This window comes from Manis pentadactyla, chromosome 13, assembly GCF_030020395.1.
Source record: "Manis pentadactyla isolate mManPen7 chromosome 13, mManPen7.hap1, whole genome shotgun sequence".
NCBI lineage: Eukaryota > Metazoa > Chordata > Mammalia > Pholidota > Manidae > Manis > Manis pentadactyla.
The window spans coordinates 102,679,502-102,705,132 of NC_080031.1; the positions used below are offsets into that span (position 1 = coordinate 102,679,502).

The window sequence follows — 25,631 nt, forward strand, 5'->3', positions numbered from 1 at the left end:
GGGTAGTTGACACACAGTATTACATTACATTAGTTTCAGGTGTACAACATAGTGATTCAACATTTATATACATGACAATTCTAGGTGCCAGCTATCACCATACCAAGCTGTTACAATATCTTGACTATATTCATTACATCCCGGTTACTTATTATTTTACCATTGGAAGTGTATACTTTTTTTTTTTTTTTTGTGAGGGCATCTCTCATATTTATTGATCAAATGGTTGTTAACAACAATAAAATTCTGTATAGGGGAGTCAATGCTCAATGCACAATCGTGAATCCACCTCAAGCCTAATTTTCGTCAGTCTCCAGTCTTCTGAGGCATAACAAACAAGTTCTTACATGGAGAACAAATTCTTACATAGTGAATAAGTTCTTACATGGTGAACAGTACAAGGGCAGCCATCACAGAAACCTTTGGTTTTGCTCATGCATTATGAACTCTAAACAGTCAGTTCAAATATGAATACTCATTTGGTTTTTATACTTGATTTATATGTGGATACCACATTTCTCTCTTTATTATTATTATTTTTAATAAAGTGCTGAAGTGGTAGGTAGATACAAGATAAAGGTAGAAAACATAGTTTAGTGTTGTAAGAGAGCAAATGTAGATGATCAGGTGTGTGCCTGTAGACTATGTGTTAATCCAAGCTAGACAAGGGCAATAAAACATCCACGTATGCAGAAGATTTCTCTCAGAATGGGGGGGTGAAGTTCTAAGCCTCACCTCTGTTGATCCCCAATTTCTCACCTGATGGCCCCCCTGCGACTGTGCCTGTCTTAGGTTGTTCCTCCCTAGAGGAATCTTACCCGTCTCTGGCTAACCAGTCATCTTCCGGGGCCATACAGGGAAATGTGAAGTTGGTAAGTGAGAGGGAAGCCTTATTGTTTGAAAAGGTTAGCTTTTTACTTCTTTGCATATTTATGCCCTGTGGCTTCTATGCCCAGCATTTGTCTTGAGGTATCTTTACCACTTGGAAGAATTATGATACTCGGTAAATTTGATATGAGGCACGAATTCTATTTAAGGGTTGTAATTAGAAAGGAAGAAGAAAAGCTATAGAAGTAGCAGGCGGCAGAAAACATGGGAAGATTGATTATTTCTTTGATATATCTTCTTGTAGAGTAACTTCAGCATGTATAGGTTTTAAGCTACTACTTAAATTGCGCACACACATTAACATAGTAGGAGTATAGTTACATAACCAAAGCATACCTGTAATTACCAGCCATCTCCAGTGAAATTAGGCACATTAGGCATTTGTGAAAACTTATCTATGATATGGTGGATATTGTCCAACTGAACTTGAACAGTCTGAGAGAAATCAGACAAATTAAAACAACCCATTCCTGGGGAATGCTCTTAACAGTAAATAGTCTGTAGTTGTAAGATTTTGGAGCGCTACAATTTGCACTTCTCCTAATTCTTGGTTGAGTTCCAACAGTATAGATCCAGTCAAATTTGTTGTTTTACTGTATGCACAGGCCAGCTTAGATATCTCCTTCCTCATTCCCATGGCAAGTCCAGGAACTGGTGGGATGAGTGCATCTACAGCTGTAGCAGTGCGTGGATCTTTGTTGGGGTTTTTTGATGATCATCTTCTGGCATGAGTCTTCCAGAGAGTGCTGATGTTGGAAGTTCTTTTTCATATCGTATCTTAGTTCATTTTCGGGGTAGCCCAATTAGGCTTTGATCCTCTGTATAAACACAAACAGACCCTTTGCCTACACTTTTATATGCCCTTTATACCCTTGTGTAGAACTCGTTGGAGGTTTCCACACAGGAACTGCCTTTTTTTTTTTTTTTTTGGTATCACTAATCTACACTTACATGACGAATATTATGTTCACTAGGCTCTCCCCTATACCAGGTCCCCCCTATAAACCCCTTTACAGTCACTGTCCATCAGCATAGCAAAATGTTGTAGAATCACTACTTGCCTTCTCTGTGTTGTACAGCCCTCCCTTTTCTCCTACCCCCCCATGCATGTTAATCTTAATACCTCCCTACTTCTCCCCCCCTTATCCCTCTCTACCCACCCATCCTCCCCAGTCCCTTTCCCTTTGGTACCTGTTAGTCCATTCTTGAGTTCTGTGATTCTGCTGCTGTTTTGTTCCTTCAGTTTTTCCTTTGTTCTTATATTCCACAGATGAGTGAAATCATTTGGTATTTCTCTTTCTCCGCTTGGCTTGTTTCACTGAGCATAATACCCTCCAGCTCCATCCATGTTGCTGCAAATGGTTGGATTTGCCCTTTTCTTATGGCTGAGTAGTATTCCATTGTGTATATGTACCACACCTTCTTTATCCATTCATCTATCGATGGACATTTAGGTTGCTTCCAATTCTTGGCTATTGTAAATAGTGCTGCAATAAACATAGGGGTGCACTGATCTTTCTCATACTTGATTGCTGCATTCTTAGGGTAAATTCCTAGGAGTGCAATTCCTGGGTCAAATGGTAAGTCTGTTTTGAGCATTTTGATGTACCTCCATACTGCTTTCCACAATGGTTGAACTAACTTACATTCCCACCAGCAGTGTAGGAGGGTTCCCCTTTCTCCACAGCCTCGCCAACATTTGTTGTTGTTTGTCTTTTGGATGGCAGCCATCCTTACTGGTGTGAGGTGATACCTCATTGTAGTTTTAATTTGCATTTCTCTGATAATTAGCGATGTGGAGCATCTTTTCATGTGTCTGTTGGCCATCTGTATTTCTTTTTTGGAGAACTGTCTGTTCAGTTCCTCTGCCCATTTTTTAATTGGGTTATTTGTTTTTTGTTTGTTGAGGCGTGTGAGCTCCTTATATATTCTGGACGTCAAGCCTTTATCAGATGTGTCATTTTCAAATATATTCTCCCATACTGTAGGGATCCTTGTTGTTCTATTGATGGTGTCTTTTGCTGTACAGAAGCTTTTCAGCTTAATATAGTCCCACTTACTCATTTTTGCTGTTGTTTTCCTTGCCCGTGGAGATATGTTCAAGAAGACGTCACTCATGTTTATGTCTAAGAGGTTTTTGCCTATGTTTTCTTCCAAGAGTTTAATGGTTTCATGACTTACATTCAGGTCTTTGATCCATTTTGAGTTTACTTTTGTATATGGGGTTAGACAATGGTCCAGTTTCATTCTCCTACATGTAGCTGTCCAGTTTTGCCAGCACCATCTGTTGAAGAGACTGTCATTTCGCCATTGTATGTCCATGGCTCCTTTATCAAATATTAATTGACCATATATGTCTGGGTTAATGTCTGGATTCTCTAGTCTGTTCCATTGGTCTGTGGCTCTGTTCTTGTGCCAGTACCAAATTGTCTTGATTACTATGGCTTTATAGTAGAGCTTGAAGTTGGGGAGTGAGATCCCCCCTACTTTATTCTTCTTTCTCAGGATTGCTTTGGCTATTCGGGGTCGTTGGTGTTTCCATATGAATTTTTGAATTATTAGTTCCAGTTCATTGAAGAATGTTGCTGGTAGTTTCATAGGGATTGCATCAAATCTGTATATTGCTTTGGGCAGGATGGCCATTTTAACGATATTAATTCTTCCTAGCCACGAGCATGGGATGAGTTTCCATCTGTTAGTGTCCCCTTTAATTTCTCTTAAGAGTGACTTGTAGTTTTCAGAGTATAAGTCTTTCACTTCTTTGGTTAGGTTTATTCCTAGGTATTTTTTTTTTTTGATGCAATTGTGAATGGAGTTGTTTTCCTGATTTCTCTTTCTGTTGGTTCATTGTTAGTATATAGGAAAGCCACAGATTTCTGTGTGTTGATTTTGTATCCTGCAACTTTGCTGTATTCCGATATCAGTTCTAGTAGTTTTGGGGTGGAGTCTTTAGGGTTTTTTATGTACAGTATCATGTAATCTGCAAATAGTGACAGTTTAACTTCTTCTTTACCAATCTGGATTCCTTGTATTTCTTTATTTTGTCTGATTGCCGTGGCTAGGACCTCCAGTACTATGTTAAATAACAGTGGAGAGAGTGGGCATCCCTGTCTAGTTCCCGATCTCAGAGGAAATGCTTTCAGCTTCTCGCTGTTCAATATAATGTTGGCTGTGGGTTTATCATAGATGGCCTTTATTATGTTGAGGTACTTGCCCTCTATTCCCATTTTGCTGAGAGTTTTTAACATGAATGGATGTTGAACTTTGTCAAATGCTTTTTCAGCATCTATGGAGATGATCATGTGGTTTTTGTCTTTCTTTTTGTTGATGTGGTGGATGATGTTGATGGACTTTCGAATGTTGTACCATCCTTGCATCCCTGGGATGAATCCCACTTGGTCATGGTGTATGATCCTTTTGATGTATTTTTGAATTCGGTTTGCTAATATTTTGTTGAGTATTTTTGCATCTACGTTCATCAGGGATATTGGTCTGTAGTTTTCTTTTTTGGTGGGGTCTTTGCCTGGTTTTGGTATTAGGGTGATGTTAGCTTCATAGAATGAGTTTGTGAGTATCCCCTCCTCCTCTATTTTTTGGAAAACTTTAAGGAGAATGGGTATTATGTCTTCCCTGTATGTCTGATAAAATTCCGAGGTAAATCCATCTGGCCCGGGGGTTTTGTTCTTTGGTAGTTTTTTGAGTACCGCTTCAATTTCGTTGCTGGTGATTGGTCTGTTTAGATTTTCTTTTTCTTCCTGGGTCAATCTTGGAAGGTTATATTCTTCTAGGAAGTTGTCCATTTCTCCTAGGTTTCCCAGCTTGTTAGCATATAGGTTTTCATAGTATTCTCCAATAATTCTTTGCATTTCCGTGGGGTCCGTCGTGATTTTTCCTTTCTCGTTTCTGATACTGTTGATTTGTGTTGACTCTCTTTTCTTCTTAATAAGTCTGGCTAGAGGCTTATCTATTTTGTTTATTTTCTCGAAGAACCAGCTCTTGGTTTCATTGATTTTTGCTATTGTTTTATTCTTCTCAATTTTATTTATTTCTTCTCTGATCTTTATTATGTCCCTCCTTCTGCTGACCTTAGGCCTCATCTGTTCTTCTTTTTCCAATTTTGATAATTGTGACATTAGACCATTCATTTGGGATTGCTCTTCCTTTTTTAAATATGCTTGGATTGCTATATACTTTCCTCTTAAGACTGCTTTTGCTGTGTCCCACAGAAGTTGGGGCTTAGTGTTGTTGTTGTCATTTGTTTCCATATATTGCTGGATCTCCATTTTGATTTGGTCATTGATCCATTGATTATTTAGGAGCGTGTTGTTAAGCCTCCATGTGTTTGTGAGCCTCTTTGCTTTCTTTGTACAGTTTATTTCTAGTTTTATGCCTTTGTGGTCTGAAAAGTTGGTTGGTAGGATTTCAATCTTTTGGAATTTTCTGAGGCTCTTTTTGTGGCCTAGTATGTGGTCTATTCTGGAGAATGTTCCATGTGCACTTGAGAAGAATGTATACCCTGTTGCTTTTGGATGTAGAGTTCTATAGATGTCTATTAGGTCCATCTGCTCTACTGTGTTGTTCAGTGCTTCTGTGTATTTACTTATTTTCTGCCTGGTGGATCTATCCTTTGGGGTGAGTGGTGTGTTGAAGTCTCCTAGAATGAATGCATTGCAGTCTATTTCCCCCTTTAGTTCTGTTAGTATTTATTTCAAATATGCTGGTGCTCCTGTGTTGGGTGCATATATATTTAGAATGGTTATATCCTCTTGTTGGACTGAGCCCTTTATCATTATGTAGTGTCCTTCTTTATCTCTTGTTACTTTCTTTGTTTTGAAGTCTATTTTGTCTGATATTAGTACTGCAACCCCTGCTTTCTTCTCACTGTTGTTTGCTTGAAATATGTTTTTCCATCCCTTGACTTTTAGTCTGTACATGTCTTTGGGTTTGAGGTGAGTTTCTTGTAAGCAGCATATAGATGGGTCTTGCTTTTTTATCCATTCTGTTACTCTGTGTCTTTTGATTGGTGCATTCAACCCATTAACATTTAGGGTGACTATTGAAAGATATGTACTTATTGCCATTGCAGGCTTTAAATTCGTGGTTACCAAAGGTTCAAGGTTAGCCTCTTTAGTATCTTACTGCCTAACTTAGCTCGCTTATTGAGCTGTTATATACACTGTCTGGAGATTCTTTTCTTCTCTCCCTTCTTGTTCCTCCTCCTCGATTCTTCATATGTTGGGTGTTTTGTGCTGTGCTCTTTCTAGGAGTGCTCCCATCTAGAGCAGTCCCTGTAAGATGTTCTGTAGAGGTGGTTTGTGGGAAGCAAATTCCCTCAGCTTTTGTTTGTCTGGGAATTGTTTAATCCCCCCGTCATATTTGAATGTTAGTCGTGCTGGATACAGTATCCTTGGTTCAAGGCCCTTCTGTTTCATTGTATTAAATATATCATGCCATTCTCTTCTGGCCTGTAGGGTTTCTGTTGAGAAATCTGATGTTAGCCTGATGGGTTTCCCTTTATAGGTGACCTTTTTCTCTCTAGCTGCCTTTAACACTCTTTCCTTGTCCTTGATCTTTGCCATTTTAATTATTATGTGTCTTGGTGTTGTCCTTCTTGGATCCTTTCTGTTGGGGGTTCTGTGTATTTCCGTGGTCTGTTCGATTATTTCCTCCCCCAGTTTGGGGAAGTTTTCAGCAATTATTTCTTCTAAGATACTTTCCATCTCTTTTCCTCTCTCTTCTTCTTCTGGGACCCCTATAATGCAGATATTGTTCCTTTTGGATTGGTCACACAGTTCTCTTAATATTGTTTCATTCCTGGAGATCCTTTTGTCTCTCTCTATGTCAGCTTCTATGCGTTCCTGTTCTCTGATTTCAATTCCATCAATGGCCTCTTGCATTCTATCCATTCTGCTTATAAACCCTTCCAGAGTTTGTTTCATTTCTGCGATCTCCTTTCTGGCATCTGTGATCTCCTTCCGGACTTCATCCCATATCTCTTGCGTATTTCTCTGCATCTCTGTCAGCATGTTTATGATTCTTATTTCAAATTCTTTGTCAGGGAGACTGGTTAGGTCTGTCTCCTTCTCTGGTGTTGTCTCTGTGATCTTTGTCTGCCTGTAGCTTTGCCTTTTCATGGTGATAGGAATAGTCTGCAGAGCTGGGACGAGTGACGGCTGGAAGAACTTCCCTTCTTGTTGGTTTGTGGCCCTCTTCTCCTGGGAGAACAGCGGCCTCTAGTGGCTTGTGCTGCGCAGCTGCGCGCAGACAGGGCTTCTGCTTCCTGCCCGGCTGCTATGGAGTTAATCTCCGCTGTTGCTGTGGGCGTGGCCTGGCTCGGGCAGCTGCTCCAAAGTGGTGGAGTGGCGTTGGAGCAGGAGCTGCTGGGAGACTATTTATCTCCGTAAGGGGCTTCCCTGCTCCCTGCAGCCCAGGGGTTAGGGTGCCCAGAGATCCCGGATTCCCTACCTCTGGATTAAGTGACCCGCCCTGCCCCTTTAAGACTTCCAAAAAGCACCCGCCAAAACAAAACAACGCCCACCAAAAAAAAAAAGAAAAAAAATTTTTTTAATTAAAAAAAAAAAAAAAGGTGGTCGTTCGTTTTTCTTTATTCTCCGGTGCCAGCCTCAGGCCTCTGTTCACCGGTCTTTCTGCCCTGTTTCCCTAGTATTGGGGTCCCTGTCCCTTTAAGACTTCCAAAAAGCGCTCACCAAAACAAAACAGCAAAAAAGCAAAAAAAAATGGTCGCGCGCTTTTCTTATGTCCTCTGTCGCCCAGCCTCCAGTGCCTGCTCACTGTTCTTGCTGCCCTGTTTTCCTAGTATCGAGCGCCCTGCACTCTGGCCCGGCTGGCTGGGGCTGGGTGCTCGGCAGTCCTGGGCTCCGTCTCCCTCCCGCTCTGCCTGCTCTTCTCCCGCCGGGAGCTGGGGGGAGGGGCGCTCGGCTCCCGCGGGGCCGGGGCTTGTATCTCACCCCCTTCGCGAGGCGCTGGGTTCTCTCAGGTGCGGATGTGGTCTGGATATTGTCCTGTGTCCTCTGGTCTTTATTCTAGAAAGGGTTGTCTTTGTTATATTTTCATAGATATATGTTGTTTTGGGAGGAGATTTCCGCTGCTCTACTCACGCCGCCATCTTCCGCCCCTCCCTCTCTTTTTTTCTTGATAAGTCTGGCTAGGGGTTTATCTATTTTGTTTATTTTCTCAAAGAACCAGCTCCTGCTTTCAATTATTCTTTCTGTTGTTTTATTCTTCTCAATTTTATTTATTTCTGCTCTGATCTTTATTATGTCTCTCCTTCTGACTTTGGGCCTCATTTGTTCTTCTTTTTCTAGTTTTGTTAATTGTGAGTTTAGACAGTTTATATGGGACTGGTTTTCCTTTCTGAGGTAGGCCTGTATTGCAGTATCTTCCCTCTTAGCACAGCCTTCGCTGTGTTCCACAGACTTTGCCATGTTGAATTATTGTTGTCATTTGTCTCCATATATTCCTTGATCCCTGTTTTAATTTGGTCATTGATCCATTAATTATTTAGGAGCATGTTGTTAAGCCTCCATGTGTTTGTGGGCTTTTTGTTTTCCTTGCATAATTTATTTCTAGTTTCATACCTTTGTGGTCTGAGAAGCTGGTTGGTATAATTTCAATCTTTTTAATTTTCTGAGGCTCTTTTTGTGGCATAATATATGATCTATTCTTGAAAATGTTCCATGTGCACTTGAAAAGAATGTGTATCCTGCTGCTTTTGGGTGGAGTGTTCTGTGTATGTCTGTTAGATCCATCTGTTCTAATGGTTTGTTCAGTGCAACCGTCTCCTTACTTATTTTCTGTCTGGTTGGTCTGTCCTTTGGAATGAGTGGTGTGTTGAAGTCTCTTAAAATGAATGCATTGCATTCTATTTTCCCCTTTAATTCTGTTAGTGGTTGTTTCATATCTGTAGGTGCTCCTGTGTTGGGTGCATAGATATTTATAATGGTTATATCCTCTTGTTGGACTGATCCCTTTATCATTATGTAATGTCCTTCTTTGTTTAGAAGTCTATTTTGTCTAATACAATTACTGCAACTCCTGCTTTTTTCTCCCTATTAGTTGTATGAAATATCTTTTTCCATCCCTTCACTTTTACTTTGTGTATGTTTTTGGGTACGAAGTGAGTCTCTTGTATTCATCATATATACGGGTCTTGTTTTTTATTCATTGAATGACTCTATTTTTTGATTGGTGCATTCAGACCATTTACATTTAGGGTGATTATCGATAGGTATGTACTTATTGCCATTGCAGGCTTTAGATTTGTGGTTACTAAAGGTTCAAGGCTAACTTCCGTACTATTTAACAGTCTAATTTTGCTTACTTAGTATGGTATTACAAACAGAATCTAAAGGTTCTTTTTTCTTCTTCCTTTTCTTTTCTCCTCCATTCTTAATATATTAGGTATCCTATTCTGATTTTGGGGGTAGTTGATTTGATTTTGCATCTTCTTAGTAATTAATTGTTCTACTTTCTTTACTGTGGTTTTATTTCCTCTGGTGACAGCTATTTAGCCTTAGGAACACTTCCATCTATAGCAGTCTCTCCAAAATACACTGTAGAGATGGTTTGTGGGAGGTAAATTCTCTCAGTTTTTGCTTATCTGGGAATTGTTTAATCCCTCCTTCAAATTTAAAGATAATCTTGCTGGGTAGAGTATTCTTCATTTGAGGCCCTTCTGTTTCATTGTATTAAATATATCATGCCACTCCCTTCTGGCCTGTAAGGTTTCTGTTGAGACATCTGATGATAGCCTGATGGGTTTTCCTTTGTATGTGATCTTTTTTCTCTCTCTGGCTGCTTTTAATATCTGGCTGTACTTATCCTTGATCTTTGCCATTTTACGTATTATATGTCTTGGTGTTGTCTTCCTTGGGTCCCTTGTTTGGGAGATCTGTGCACCTCCATGGCCTGAGAGACTATCTCCTTCCCCAGATTGGGGAAGTTTTCAGCAATTACCTCCTCAAAGATACTTTCTATCCCTTTTTCTCTGTCTTCTTCTTCTGGTACCCCTATAATGCAAATATTGTTCCATTTGGATTGGTCACAGAGTTCTCTCAATATTCTTTCATTTCTAGGGTTCCTTCTTTTCTCTCTGTGTCTCAGCTTCTTTGTATTACTCTTCTCTAATCTCTATTCCATTTACCATCTCCTCTACTTCATCTTATCTGCTTTTAAATCCATCCATTATATATTTCATTTCAGATTACGGTATTGTTTGACTGAATCTCACTCTTGAATTCTTCCCTGAGTTCTTGAATATTTTTCTGTACCCTCATAATCATGTTTATGATTTTTATTTTGAAATCTCTTTCAGGAATATTGATGAGTTCAGTTTCACTTGGTCCTCTTTCTGGTGTTTGTGGGATTTTGGTTTGAACCAGGTTCCTTTGACGTTTCATATTTGTATGTGGTGCCCTCTAGTGCCCAGAAGCTCTACTCTCTGGAGCTGCTCATCTCCTGGAGTGATGACAGGGGTCACAGAGGAGTTGCACTGGTGCCTATTGGGAGGAAAGCACTGTTTCCTGCTTCCCGGCGGCAGTGCCTGTTTCCACTAACAGGGCCAGTTGGCTGAGGGTGCCAATACAAGCTTCTATGCTTTGTGCTTGTAGCTGCCATAGCCAGGGTCTCCCTCTGGCTGTCCTGGGGCAAGGGCAGGGGCAGCCAGTGCCGACCAGGAGGAAGGTGCAATGGGCTCTGTATCATGGTGGGGGGCCTTGGAGCTGTGTAGCCAGCTAGGGGGAAGGAGTGCCTGAAGCTCCTGAAAGTTCCTAACCTGCTGGGCAGAGTGCACCTGGACAATTCTGTCCACCTTTGTTTTCTCCTGAGCAGCAAGCTCTGTGCAATCCTTACCCCTTTAGCAGCCCTCTCACTGTTAAAAAGTCTCTCAGACTGCCCACCTTTGTTTTGTCCCAGAACGGCCAGATGTGGATTCCTATTTTCTGCAAGCAGCTGGAATCTCAGTCTCTCCAAGTATTCCTCCTGTCTTAGCTTTCCAACCCCACTAATCTCCAGAGCACCATGTAATATAGGTTCATGTTCCCAGGGCAGATCTCCAGGGCTGGGTGTTCAGCAGTCCCAGGCCTCCACACACTCCCTGCTCCATTTCTCTTTTTTCCCCATCAGTGAGTTGGGGTGGGGGAGGGACTTGGGTCTTGCTGGATCATGGCTTTGGTATGTTACCTGTTTGTGAGGCCTCTTCTTTTCTGCAGGTGTATGCACTCTGGCACAGCCTTCTTTCCTCTTGCTCTTTCAGGATTAGTTGTATTAACTGTGTTTCCTTATTATATGTGGTTTTGAGAGGAGGTTTCTGTCTCACCTCTCAGTCACCATCTTTAATTCCTTCCTCTCAGCCTCCAAATGTTTTAAACGGTTCATCCCTATCAGTTAAAAAAAAAGAAATTGAGTATGTGTATCAGTGCATGAATAGCCATTTTCAAAGTATGTATATATGTTATTATGCAAATATATGTGCTTAGTATATAAAACAAAAAATATTTTAAGACTTAAATAGATGTTCATGTATTTTCTAGCATGTCTTGATCTATTTCTAATATATTTTATTTTTCATCAACTTCATTGAGATGTAATTTAATACAATAAAATAATTGTAAGTGTACAATTCACTGAGATGATTAAGTCTATAAAGTCTTAAAATATTACCCCAAACATAATATAAAACATTTCTATCACCCCAGGAACATCACTCATTCCTCCTTGCCTAATCCTTTACCTTTACCCCAGCCCCTGGAAACTACTGACTTGCTTTTTATCACTCTAATTTTGTCTTTTCTAGAATTTCATATAGATTCATACAGTAGGCAGTTTTTTCTGTATCTAACTTCTTTCAGTTATCATGATGCTTTTGAGATTCATCCGCATTGCTGTATGTATTGGTAGTGCATTCATTTTAATGGCTAAATAGTTACCCATTGTATGAATATACCCCAATGTGTTTATGCATTTACCTGTTGATGGACATTTAACTGGTCTCTGGTGTTTGGTTATTATGACTAAAGCTGCTGCAGGAATTGACATATAAATCACTGTGTACAGACATGTTTTGATTTCTGTTGGTTAAGTACATATGAGTGGGATTTCTGGATAATATGCTTTGTGTATGTTTTACCTGTATAAGATACTGCCAAACTGCTTTGTAGAGCACTTTTACCATTTTGCATCTTCATCAACAATGTATGACACTTCCAGTTGCTCCCACGTCCTTGTTAACACTCAATATTGTCAGTCTTTTAAATTTTAGCCATTCAGGTGGATTTGTAGGGGTATCTATTTTGCTTATTTGCCATAAATATCTGTTTGCTATGATGAAATGTTTATTTTGCTTATTTTAATTTTATTTCTTTTTATTGAGTTGTATGAATGTTTCCATATTCTGTATACATGTCTTTTATCAGATATGTTTTGCAAATATCTGTGCCTGGTATGTAGGTTGCTTTTTTTTAAACAGTGTTCTTTGAAGAACAGAAGTGTTCAATTTTGATGAACTACAATGTATATATTTTTTCTTTTAGGGTTTATGTCCTATTTAGAAAAACTGTGCCTATCCCAAGTTCACTTAGATTTTCTCCTATGTTTTCCACTACAAGTTTAATAAATTTAACTTTTACATTGAAGTCTTTGATTAAGTTTGAGTTAAATTTTTTTTGTGTGTCTGATGAAGCAAGTTTTTTTGTGTTTGCATATGTACCCAATGACTTCAACACCACTTGGTGAAGAGAGGGTCTTTTCCCCACTGAATTGTCTTGGCAATTTAGTTGAAAATCAGTTGAACATAAATACATGTATGTATTTCTGGATTCTATCTAGGTCATTTGTATTACTATTTTAATGCCTGTACCCACTGTCATAATTACTGTAGCTTTATAATAAGGCTTTAAATCAGGTAGTGTTTTCTTTCAACTTTTTATCAAAATTGTTTGCACCTCTCTACTTTTTAAATATGCATTCAATCTGCCATCTTGCTATTTCTTTTTTATTTGTTCCATTTTTTTTTTGATGTTGTATTTTCACCTTCTGCATTCTTTTGCATCAAGTGTGTTTCTTATGATTTCATTTTTTCTGCAACTTTATTGAGGTATAAGTTACATACCATAAAATTACCCATTTTAGGTCTACAACTCAATGATTTTTGAAAATTTAGAGTTGTGCAACCGTCACCACATTTAGTTTTAGAATATTTCTAACACCCTGAAAGATCCCTTGTGCCCATTTGCAGTCAGTATGATCCCATTTTATCTCATTTATTGGTTTAACTAGCTATCCCTCTTCTTATTTTTGTAGAAGTTCCTGGAGGGCTTGCAATATACATCTTTAATTTACCATAGTCTTTCTTCAAGTACTGCCATATTGCTTCACATTTAGCATAAGAACCTTACAGTGGCGTATTTCCAGCCCTTTCTTTCTTTCCTCCTTCCTCCCTTTGTGCCACGTCTGTCATTCATTTTGTTTCTATATCTACCATGAACCCCTAAAAGCATGCCTCTCCTTTTTTTTCAATAGTTGCTTTTCTTTTAAGGAAATTTTTAAAATAAGAAAAAAAGGTATATTTACCCACATATTTTTCATCTCTGGTTCTCTTCATTCCTTTGTGTAGATCCAAATTCCTATTTGTTATCATTAACCTTCTGCCTGAAGGATTTCTTTAAATAATTCTCATAGTAGATGTTTGTTCATTATGAATTCTTTTCATTCTATGTTTGAAATGTCTTTATTTCACCTTTGTTTTTGGAAAGTATTTCTGCTGGCTACATAATTCTAGGCTAACAGAGCTGTTTTCTTTCAGCACTCTGAGATGCTGCTGTCTTCCAAATAGCACTGTTTCTGACATGAAGTCTGCTATCCGTCTTCATTCTTCTTAGTCTTTCTCCTGTAGCTACTTAAAAATTTTTTTCCTTATCACTGGTTATAAGCAGCGTGATTATGATGTTGTGGTATAGTCTTTGTTTCTTCTGTTTGAGATTTGTGGCTTATTTATGGCATCTGTGGGTTTATAGGTACCATTGAATTTGGGAAATTTCAGTCATTATTTCTTCAAATACATTTTTATGCCCCTCAAACCCTGTCTTCTTTTGTGTTGGACTCCAAATACATGTATATCAGCCTGCTTCATGTTCAACAGTGCACCAGTGCTCTGATAATTTTTTTGCATTTCTTTTTTCCTGTCAGTAGTTCATTTTGGGACATATGCACCCCTATGTTTATCGCAGCACTATTTACAATAGCCAAGAAATGGATGCAACCTATGTGTCCATCAGTAGATGAATGGATAAAGAAGATGTGGTACATATACACAATGGAATACTATTCAGCCATAAGAAAAAAACGAATCCTACCATTTGCAACAACATGAATGGAGCTGGAGGGTATTATGCTCAGTGAAATAAGCCAAGCAGAGAAAGACAAGTACCGAATGATTTCCCTCGTTTGTGGAGTATAACAATGAAGCAAAACTGAAGGAACTAAACAGCAGCAGACTCACAGACTCCAAGAAGGGACTAGTGGTTACCAAAGGGGAGTGGTTGGGGGTGGGGGGTGCGGGTGGGGAGGGAGGGAGAAGGGCATTGAGGGAGTATTATGATTGGCACACATGGTGTGGGGGGGATCATGGGGAAGACAGTGTAGCATAGAGAAGGCAAATAGTGACTCTGCGGCATCTTACTACACTGATGGACAGTGACTGCAATGGGATGTGGGGGGGACTTGATAACATGGGTGAATGTAGTAACCACAATGTTGCTCGTGTGAAACCTTCATAAGATTGTATATCAATGATACCTTAATTAGAAAAAAAAAAAGAATTCACCAGAGATGTCTATAAGTAAGAACCTCCCTTAAAAAGCCTCTCATGTAGAGGTTCTGATAGCCCAAGTAAGAAACTCAGAACCACACAGACACTGGCTCCAAGCCCAGCTATTTCTGTGACTGAAGCAAGTTACATACCAAACTTAAGCTGAAGCTCCAATGTGTTTGTACATGTGTATAATACCTTTGCATAATGTTAAAATAAATTCAAATAAAATAAGGAATGCAAAAGGCACCCCATACATAGGTGTCCCACCAAAAAATGTCCATTTTTTTTCTTCAGTTATTCACTTCTACCTGGGTAGAGTTCTACAGGCAGAATCTAAAACCAGGTAGATGGGTCTACAGGTCCCCTCCTTTGTATTCCCAGTCTCCAGCACCATGACAGGCATCATGCAGGGGCCCAATATATTTTTATTAAGTGAATAGATGCAAGTAAAATGTGATATGATTAATATAAACTTTTCTAATAATATAACTAGAAATAAAATAAAGCACTGCCAAATTCTTTTTAAAAAATGGTTCATTTTGTATGGTTTCTGTGCTGTGTCTTTAAATTCATTTTTTTTTCCTGCAGTGTCTAATCTGCTCTTAATCTAATACAGGTTTTTGTTTTTGTTTTTGTTTTTAAATCTCCAGGATTGTATTTTTCATCTCTAGGAGTTCGAATTTTTTTCTTTTGTGTCTCTCCTTAGCAAGCTCATGCTTTTCTTTTTCTTTCTTGAACTTATGTGGTTATAAAACGGTTTTAATGCTTTTGTATGCTATTTCTATCATCTGTGACATTTCTGGGTCTGTTTCTTTTGATGGAATTTTTTTTTTCCATCCTCATTATGGGGTATATTTTCACTTCTTTACATGACTGGTTATTTCTGATTGGAGTCCAGATATTGGGAATTTTATATTGCTGAGTTCTGGAGGTTTTTGCATCCCTGCAAGTGTTGTTGGGCTTTGTTCTTACAGGAAGCCGTTAGTGTCCTTGGAATTAGTTTGATTCCTTTGAGGCTTGTTTGTCCGCTATGTTAGGGTGAGTTCAGAACAACCTTTAGTGTAATCGAGGGGTTGGAAACCCTTGGCCTGCAGGCCAGATGCCTGTTTGCGGAAATAAAGTTTTATTGGGACACAGCCACACCCATTTGTTTATATATTGCCAGGGGCTGCTTCTGTGCTCTAAGCAGCAGAGCTGAGTAGTGGCAGCCTAAGCTATAGGGCCCGCAAGATTAAAATATTTACCATCTGCTCTTTTAAGAAAAGTTTGCCAACATCTGGTTTAAACTAATTTGGGCTCGGTATTGAAGCAATACCTTCCTGAGGACACCCCTGATGCTCCAGTTATTAGGAGGTCTTTCATTCTCATTGGTTGGAACATGAACTGCTCTTGGTCTTGTACGAGCTCCTGGGGATTGTTCCACCTAATTGTTATTCCTCCCTGCGCTGCAGCCTCCCGGAAGCTCTCCAGGCAGTAAGTGAGGGTGCTCTCCAGGTTTGCCCCATTTGTTTCCTTTCCCTCAGGGGATCATGGTCTTGTGCTTTCTGTTGTCCAGTGTCAAAAGCCGTTGTTTCATAAATATTGTGTTTTCCTAGTTGCTTCACAGAGACTGACTTATTCTTCCTCATTCTATCATGGCTGGAAGCTGACATCCCTCAATTTCTTTTTAACTTCTCCCTCTAGATGGCAAAAGTAGCATGTTCGTAACCTACTGGTTTCTCTGCAACGTCGGATCTGATTTGCCACTCTTGACTTTTAGGGCTTATTCTACTTTGTCGCCAGTATCTCCTCCATCTGTGATCTGTCTCCTCTGTTCTTCTTTGTGGTTCTGCCTCTTTTGCCTGCCTTAAATATTAGGGTAGCTGGAGGTGCTAATGCTGGCTTGTCCTCTTCCCTCCATCCTCCTGTCGCCTCAACCACCATCTGGGTGGGGATGCAATAAATGCTCAGGGATTTCAAGCACAGCTTGGACCTGCTCAGTCCTAGATTGAAATTTCAGTTCTACCATTGGTTGTGATGTGGGCAAACTCATTTTCTGGGAGTTAAGAATAATTTCTAATATTTTTTGTGCTCTTAATATATACCTGGAGATGTGCTGAGTACTTTATGCCTATCATCTCTAGTCCTCTGTAACAATTCTATGAGAGATACTTTTATTATACTCATTTCATAAGTGAGGAAACTGAGATTCTCAGAATTTAAGACATTTTCCCTTGGACAAGCCAGAATTTGGGCCCAGGCCCGCGCTGACCAACAGCCCTGGTTTCCTGAGGTTTTCCTGGTGTTGGCCATGCAAGTCCCGCTTCCTAGGAAACCCCTTAGTCCCGGGCAAGCCAGGATGGGTGGCTGCCCTTGTGAATTGCTCTGCTCTTCCTGAATCTCTTCTTTACATCCACTTAGGACTTTTTGCATAAACTCTGTGCGTGCGTGTTTTTATATGGTGCATGACACATACTTGCTTGAAAGTGGGAGCTGTCATTATCGGGCCCATTTCTAACCCTTCTATATATATCGTAGTAGACTTCTGCTAATCTGTTTGTCTTCCCAACATCTGTGCATCATTCCTCTGTGTAGGGAATCTCCCGTTTCTGAGGCAGGACCCATTTCCCAGTCCAGAGATGGCCAGTGGCAGAGGCTCATCCCGTGCTCCCAGCCTGGCAGCTAGAGCACAGGCACGTGGCCCGACCCTGGTGGGAAGCCAGGGCGTGTGCAGAACCCATCCTTGTGAGGATGGCAGTGGCGGCCCCAGGCCAGGCTCTTGGGGCAGCAGAGGCCCGAGTCGGAGCTATGCACTGCAGGATCTGTTTCCAGCAGTATCACCAAAGGGCTCCTCACTGGACTAGGTCTGGAATGCATTTGGTGCCTGCTTCTGACTGCAGGAGGTGCCAACCTTGGTTCTCTGGTTGTTTGGGAAATTCTGTGAATTGCCAGATACCCTTTAGTAATTTGCCAGAGTCACTTTCTTTTCTCTGCAACCGAGCATGCTGATTGATACATGTACCATCTGGGTGTTGTGGGCACTTCAAACTCAATGTATCCAAAACTTTTCCTCCCCTCAGGAACCTCCATCGCTTTACTCTGAATTTCCAGCACAGTTCCTCAGTACTTACTGGGTTCATGGAGTTAGAAACCACAGAATCACCTTCAACTCCTTCTTCCTAAACCCCCAGCCCTCTGGCATTTACCAGGGGAGTGTCCCCCACCTCTGGTTTTTCTTGGTAGACTTCTCTGCCCTCAGATGCCTTGTCTCTTGCCTTGATCATGGCACAGCCTCAGATCTGGTCTCTCTGCTCTTCTCAGGGCAAAGAGCAGAGAACTTTGGGCCTGTAAGGGCTGAAGATTAGGACAAAACAGAAGAGAAAGGGAGGTGGATGCGGGATGGGTTTAAGCCTGAGAAATTCATGCTTGGGATGGGAGAGAAAAAAACTTTAACAGGAGAAAGAAAAAAATACAGTTGATCTTCATTATTCAGATTCTGTAGTTGCAATTTCACCTATGGGCTAAAATGTATTTGTAATCACCAAGTCACTACTGGTGAGGATTTGGTGGTCACCTGTGGACTTGTCAGAGTGGCAAAGCATTGAGTTCTGTGACCTGCGTGACCCCAGCTGAAGTAGAAGAAGGTGAAGCTCTTCTTGTGACAGCTCTTGTACTGTACACGAGTATCCTATTTGTAGTCTGTCTTGTGCCACATTTTTCACATTTTTTTTGATTCCACAAAATGACATTTTGGTGATTTCACTGCTTATTATGGCCCCTAAGCATAGTGTGGACATGTTGTCTAGTGTTCCTAAGTGCAAGAAGGCCATGCTGTGCCTAATGGAGAAAATATTTATGTTAGATAAGCTTCATTCAGGCATCAGTTACAGTGCAGTTGACTGTGGGTTCAGTGGTAATGAATTGACAAACATATTCAAGAAGGTCTTTGAGCAGAAACACACTTAAAATAAGATTAGGTATTGATCAGTTGATGAAATGATGTGACCAGAGGCTCATAGGAACCTAACCCTGTGCTTCCCCTAGGAACAATGGATCAGTATTTTCTAATTCAGTGTTTATGGTGACTTTATATACCAGAACTCCTGTGAGAACTGACAGTATTCTGGTGCTCATATTCAGCCCCTTGATCCTTAACAGTGCTTGATATGGAAAAGAGGCAGTAACTTCATTGTATCCCAATGTTACCTCTTTGGGAAGTGACTGCGTCAGTCAGGATTTAGCCAGAGAGGCAAAACTGTAGGCGGTATGTCTTTTAATAGATGTATTACAAAGAATTGACTTACACAGTTGCAGAGGTTGGCTAAGTAAGCCGCACATCTGTGAGGCAACCTATCAGGAAGGGATGGTCCCGAGCCAGCTGGAACCCCATGGCTATGGCTGAAGCCGTTGTCCACAGACAGTCAGAAAGGGAAAATCCAGGGATGGGAGGGTAGTTATAGTTCCAGCTGCTGTTGGAGCCTTTTTTGCCAGGAAAAGCTCAGTCCCTTTTAAGAGCTCACCTGACTAGGTTGGACTCACCTAGGATAACCTTCCTAGTTTGATGTCATCTGCTTAGAGCTATGAATCACATCTGTAAAATCCTTTCACAGCAGCACCTCATTAGTGTTTGAATAACTGGGAGAAGATGTATGTTTGCTAAAAGTGTCTTCTGACCTTTTCTGTGCCAAGCGGGCACATCTAAAGACCATCAAAACAATGCATCAAATGTAGGTCGTAATGCAACTTATGATTTCTAGGAGTTGGAATGATGAATTCTGTGTGAGAGAGGTCACGTGATTGTGCTTGGCTGTCTGCAAGTCAATCCAAGTTTCATTCAACTCCCAACTCTTTCCTGGGACCAGGGCCATTCTAAGTGTCTTCCACACAGAAGGTACTTTGACCGTCCTCATTTTACAGGCGGGAAAGCTGGAGTTCAGAGAAGTTACTGGCCCAGTGGAGTGATGGAGCCAGAGCCTGTGCTCTTAATTTTCATGCCGTGCTGAGTCTCAGGGTGGCCCTGCATGTAAGTCATTTCTTTTCCAGATGCCTGTATGTTTGGGAGGTCACGGTCTGTGCAAGAACCACATGGGATCTTGTGAGCCTTGGTTGTCTCGTGGCAGAGGGGGTATACTGTCTTACAGGGGACATTAGTGTCTCTCTTAAGCCCTAGAACCTTTGACTCTACTTCCAGGGCTCCAGTCCCTCTGGCTTTTCTGGGCCATGTGCCACCAGTGTCCCTTGAACTACCTCAACCTCTGAGTCATGCAGCTTCTCCATTTGCCCCACATTTAGGCTTAACTCCAGCCTGAATCAGCTCTCTCAGATTTATTTCCTGAGGCTTCAACTAAATCTCCTGGCCAAAGTTAGACCTCGTCACAGAACCTTCCTATTGGGCTCTGGTCTGTTCTCTCCTATTCATTTATTCATTCATGCATCTAAGCAACCAATGTATGAGCATTTACTATGTGTCCATGCCAACATAGCATTTACTATGTTAATAGGACAGTCAAGCTCTTAGCAACTTCAAAGCAATTACATTCCTGGATCTCAGAGAAAAGGCTTGGGAAGTAAGAGTGCTTGTCCAGCAGAAAGCTGGACCCTCTCTGCCTTGCATACTGCCTGTCTTCCACATTCAGCAGATATTTGCAAGTGTGTGTTTTTCTCTTTGGATAGGTGAACACATTAAAACAATCTGTGTCATTAAAAGTCCCTCTCCATCATCATCCTTGCCCCTTTCCTCCCCTTCCCAACCCCACTCTCTATCCCAAAGGTGAACTGTATCCATTCAGTGCATATTTTTCCAGATCTTTCTTCCATGCATTTATAAACAAATATGAATATATTATATTTCAAAGTATTTATAGTTTTACATGACAGTTATTCCATAAGTGCTTATTGGTGGATGAATGACTCAGTTTTCACATCTGTTTATCCCCAATTTTGTTGCTGCCCTCCCCGATTTCTGTACCCTTTCCAGGCAGAGAAGAGAGGTGAGTAAGGGCTTGGGTTCCTGGGTTTCCTGGTGGACATAAGGTGGACATGAGAGCTTGCTGTGTGTGTTATCAGCTCAGATTGCCATAACAAAATGCCATGGGCTGCAGAGCTTAGAGGACAGGAATTTATTTCTCATAGTTCTGGAGCCTGGAAATCCAAGATCAAGGTGCCCGCAGGGTTGGTTTCTGGTGAGGGCTCTCCTCCTGGCTTGTGGACAGCCTCCTTCTAGTTGTCCTCACATGGGGAGTGGAGGGAAGTGAGATTGAGAGATCTCTTCCTCTTCTTATAAGGCCACAGTCCTATTAGATTAGGGCCCTACCTTGCAGTCTCATTTAATCTTCATTACCTCCTAAAAACCCTATCTCCACGTACAGTCATATTGGGGGTTAGGATTTCAACATATGGGTTTTGCGGGGCCACAGTTCAGTCCATAGTGCTGTCCAAATGTCTATACATGCCTCAGGGCCACTGCATACAGAGTTGGGCTGCTCCAGTGCCCCTGGTTCAGAGCTCTGCCCCCAGGGAATGCTCTAGGATGCTTGCTGACAAATGCATTAGAGTAGAACTACTTGCCCTGGGACCTGGGGAAAGCTGAGGGCCTCCCAATGGCACTACCCCGAGCATTCCATTTGAATTAGTGGAAATTTCAACTACCACTTTGTGAATGGTTCCAGATGTGTGGGCTTGGGAAGAAGGAGATAGCTGGAAAGGCATGCTTAAAATTAGAAGTTAAATTAAGCTTGGGGTGAGGGATAGCTGCCATCACCTAAGGATCCACGAAGGGGGACAGTTCCATCATCAGATGTCTTGGGCCTGATGAAAATGGGGGGCTAACCTATGCCTGCTTTGAAACAAGTGGCTTGCTGAAGCCAAGTAATTAACCTCATTCCTCTGCTCAGATCTTGGTTGGTTTTAAAGGCTCAGAAGGACAAAGAAGGAAGAGAAGGAAATAGAGATTCCACAGTTACTGAGAAGAGGGAACAGCTCTCTGGGAGAACCAGGGCTAATTAGTCTTTCGAAGGCGATTTCAAAGGAGACACTGTCAAGTGCCCACAGAGATTCTGTCGTGGGGACTGTGAGTCACTGGGGATGGCTCAGAGACACATTTCTGTAGTGGTTCCGAAGCTAGGATGAAAGAGTATGATGCAGAGCTTTGGGGGTGTGGAGCAGATGACGTCTATAGAGGAAGTACTGGGGGGAAATGAGCTCCTGGCTTGATGTGGCAAGAGGACTTGTAAGACAAGTGAAACACGAAGACTGTGTATTATCCAGAAGTGAAATGGCTGCTTGATGTGGCAGAACCATGTGGCCAGGGCGACTGCACAATTACATCTGCAAAAACCAAAGGGTTGATAGAGGACCAGGACTGTGAAGCTGTAACCTGCTGTTGGGGTGGATCAACCTACATCAGCCATGAATGTGGACTTGGAGACAATTATTCAGCAGGAAGAGTTCCTATTAGGTAGCTGCTGTGGGAAAATGACCGTGCATCTTCAGTCCGTGTGGAAAGAATGTACCAGAATGGTTAAGATCCTGGACCTCATGATCAACAAGCTCTAGTATTTTCTATAGGCAAGTTATTATCTCTCCAAGACTCAGTGTCCTCACCCGTAAAGGTAAATTAGAATAGTACCCACCTATTAGGGCTGTTGAAAGGACTACACAAGACAGTGTCCGGGAAAGGCCTAGTTCCTGGCCAAAGCTTCTGAAATGGTAGCTCTAATGATCCCAATTAGGCAGTATAATCTGGTTCCTTGTGATAAGGGAGGACATTTTTCCTTCAGTTTCTCAAGTCAGAAAGAATAGGCACATGGAGAAGGAAGGAAATAGGTGCAATCCAGTGGATTTTGGCCAAAGTAATGTGAAAGGAAGAGGGGAGAGTGCTCAAGTTATGGGAGGAGTGGTTATCAGGTTAGGAGAGGAGCCGAGTAACATGGGTATGGGAGAATTGAAAAGGCGAAGAAGAAAAAGGAGCTGTGAATTTATAGTCCTGTCACCCTGTCACCAGCCTGGGTAGAGCACCCGCTACGTGGAGTGTGCCAGTGACACGTGGGATCCCGTGGAAGCAGGCGGGCTGGCCTCTGCTCCTGTGGCCTCCACGGTGCATGTTGCATGATCAGCGGAGTGAGAACAGCCCTCATTAAAGTCCTGACATGGCACCTGGGCAGGAGCATGACCCCAGGAGGGGCCCGAGTCATTCGGACTGCGGGCCCATGACCTCAGGGGCTCTCCATGTGTCTTGGACAGAACTCGGGTGCCCACTTCTCATACTGCAGTATTCCAGGTGCTCCATGAAATATGTGACCTGACCTCTGATTTTAGTCCCAGTTTGGAAGAAATTCAGGAGGCCCCGATGAAATTCCAGGTGCCAGGAGATGAGTGCAGAGAGGGGGCAGTGCTGACAGAGAGAGGACGGCTGCCGATGGGAGAGGTGCTGCGGGGGCACGTGTCCGTAGGACTCAACAGCGGTGTGGGCAAGTGGGGAAGAGCCCCAGGGTTCTGGCCTGTATGACTGGACAGTCCCAGGAGCCGAGGCCGGGGGACACTGGAGTAACCTGGACCAGTGGTCCTCACGTTTTAGGATGTTTGAGACCTACTGAGTCTGAGTTTCTGGGATGGGCCTGGACTCTGCCTTTTCAGCAGGACCCCAAGGATTCTGAGGCAGGTAGCCTGCCGCTCACACCTTAGGAATGCGGGATTAGGGAGAATAAGCATCATAGTCTGGCCCTCCAGAAAGCAGGGTCAGAGGCAAGGGCTAAGGTACTCAGAGTTTATCAAGGAGGTGAGTCCTGGGCTGGTGAGGGGGTGGGGGCAGATGGCATAGGATACGTTGATTTTTTGTGTGGGCTACCTGTTCCAAATAAGCTGTGAAGACTCAAGCGGGTCATCCAGTGTCTGATTTCTGCTTCCCACTGGTGAAGGTCACCCTAGCGGGAGCCCACTCCCCTACCTTTCAGGACTGTGTCAGCTGTCCCCTCGGTGAGCTCTCAGAAAGCCGGTCCCCACACCCCTGGTAGTAGAGGAGCAACCCGGGTGCGTGGGTCACTGGCCTAGGGAGAAAGGAAGGGGGAGGCAACTGAGCCCATGCGGGGAGGTGCCCAGGTCTGTCCCCCAAAGACTGGAGAAGTCAGCCTGGGGAAAGGTTTCTAGCTCCTGTAATGAATTAGTTTTGAAGCTGGATATTAAGAAGAAAGACTTCTAGTGAAATTATGTACATTGAGTTATCTTCACAATGGTAATGAAAAAGGAAGCCTAGAATGTGTATCCATCGTAAATGTTTTAAAATTCTTCATTTCTTGCCCCAGAAAATCTTCCAGTAAAAGAAGACGCTGATCAAATGACACGTGTGAGCAGTCACATATTTTTGCAAAAGGGAGGCTTCATAAATCCAAGGTATTGCCTGTTTATTTTATACCCTGAATTAACTTTCTACCTTTCCAGCTCAATGTTCTCATAAAAGAGAGCAAGTGAGTTTGTGGATCTCATCCAGAATCCCACAGTTTTTTCTCTGAAGACCTGTAAGTTCCTAAAATGCTCTAAAAGGAATATAAAAATAATAATTGTAATTCTTAAGGGCTACCAGGGGCACACTGTGTTTCAGAGACTGATAACCTTGCTTCACGTTTACATGAAGTTTTCCTTCTGTGTGTTTCCAGAACAGCGTGCTAACATTACACGCTGGCAAATGGCACTGATCTGTCATAGGAATAGGGGACTTTAGTCACAGGAAGTTTAAATAACTGTTCATGTCATATAAAGAGCTGACAACAAATAGATCCTTAGATTTATTTCCCACTATCATCCTGAACCAGTTAAAAATATTTCAGGTTGGCTGAGAGATCTGATCCTAGGAAGAAATGCCTCTTGACTGTCACAAAGATGTTGATTTTAGTTTGTGAGAAGGTGTGTGTGTGTGTTTATGTTTGCTGGGACAGGGGGGTAAAAATGTGCTGCTGTTTTTAATGCATACTTGTGAGGGTTGGCAGGCAGCTCATGGTTTCAGATAGGAGTTAAACGATGGAGAAATGCACCATGTGTAGATTTTTAAGTGCCTGTAGGCAAGGTAGACTTGAATGAAGAAGTGAAGGAAAGGTTTTGAGCAATCAAAGGGCAAATTGGAGAACAGGAGGAAATGAGAGGCTAGTGTCAAGCAAAGAAAGAGAAGAAAGGAGAGACAAATTGTTGTAAGAAGGGAAGGTAACCCATTAAGGAATTTATTGCAAGAGATACTTGCCATACAGAAAGAAGAGAAGACTGATTTATTCGCAGCATGTTTGAGAGAGATTGGTTATGGCGACTGGATCTGTGAGGTTCAGCCAAAGAGGTTTTATTGAGTGACAACTACATCTGAGGCATTGTGACAGCAAAGGGGAGAAGAGTTGGTCTCCTGCTCACTGTGTGACTGACGCCTTTCCTTCCCAGGCCTCCACACACATACTGTTTAGAAAAAGAAAGTCAGCAAGATGGTAGAACAGGATGCTTTGTCTACAAGGTCTCTTCCAGCTCTGAAATTCTTTGATTCTGGGCCAAGATCCCTAGGGCTCCACAGAGACTGAAGCAAGGGTGTTCTTTGCAGGCTGGATCCCTATAGGGTTGGACAGCTGTTGTTTTAACTTCCTGTCTCCCAATCTTATTTCTACCAGATAGTATTATTTTAGTTGAAAATCGATAGAGAGCCTAACCAAAGCCAGCTTAAGCAATGAAATTAAGTTATCGGTTCACAATGCTGAAAAGTCATGAGTGCGTTTGTTCAGGAATGGCTTGATCCAGGACCTTCAGCGCCATCCCAGTGTTCCGACTGCCTTCTCTCTCTCGGTTCTGCTTCCCTGGGAAGTCTTCTTTCCCACACCTGTTCTTCCCTGAGGCAGCAAGATGACTGCTACAGCTTCATACTTGTCATCTTTTAACCCCCAACTTGCACAGAGGATATGTCGACCCAAGT

The 25,631-nt window shown here is 42.0% G+C and overlaps 1 long non-coding RNA gene across 1 annotated transcript in view; it reads left to right on the forward strand.

Moving 5' to 3' along the window:
* The window catches only part of LOC118917417 (uncharacterized), a 308,681-nt gene that overhangs the window by 54,811 nt on the left and 228,239 nt on the right, over window positions 1–25,631 (forward strand). Inside the window, exon 3 of the long non-coding RNA XR_005026794.2 lies at window positions 23,995–24,082. This is a non-coding gene — a long non-coding RNA (uncharacterized LOC118917417). The remainder of the gene's footprint in view (window positions 1–23,994; window positions 24,083–25,631) is intronic.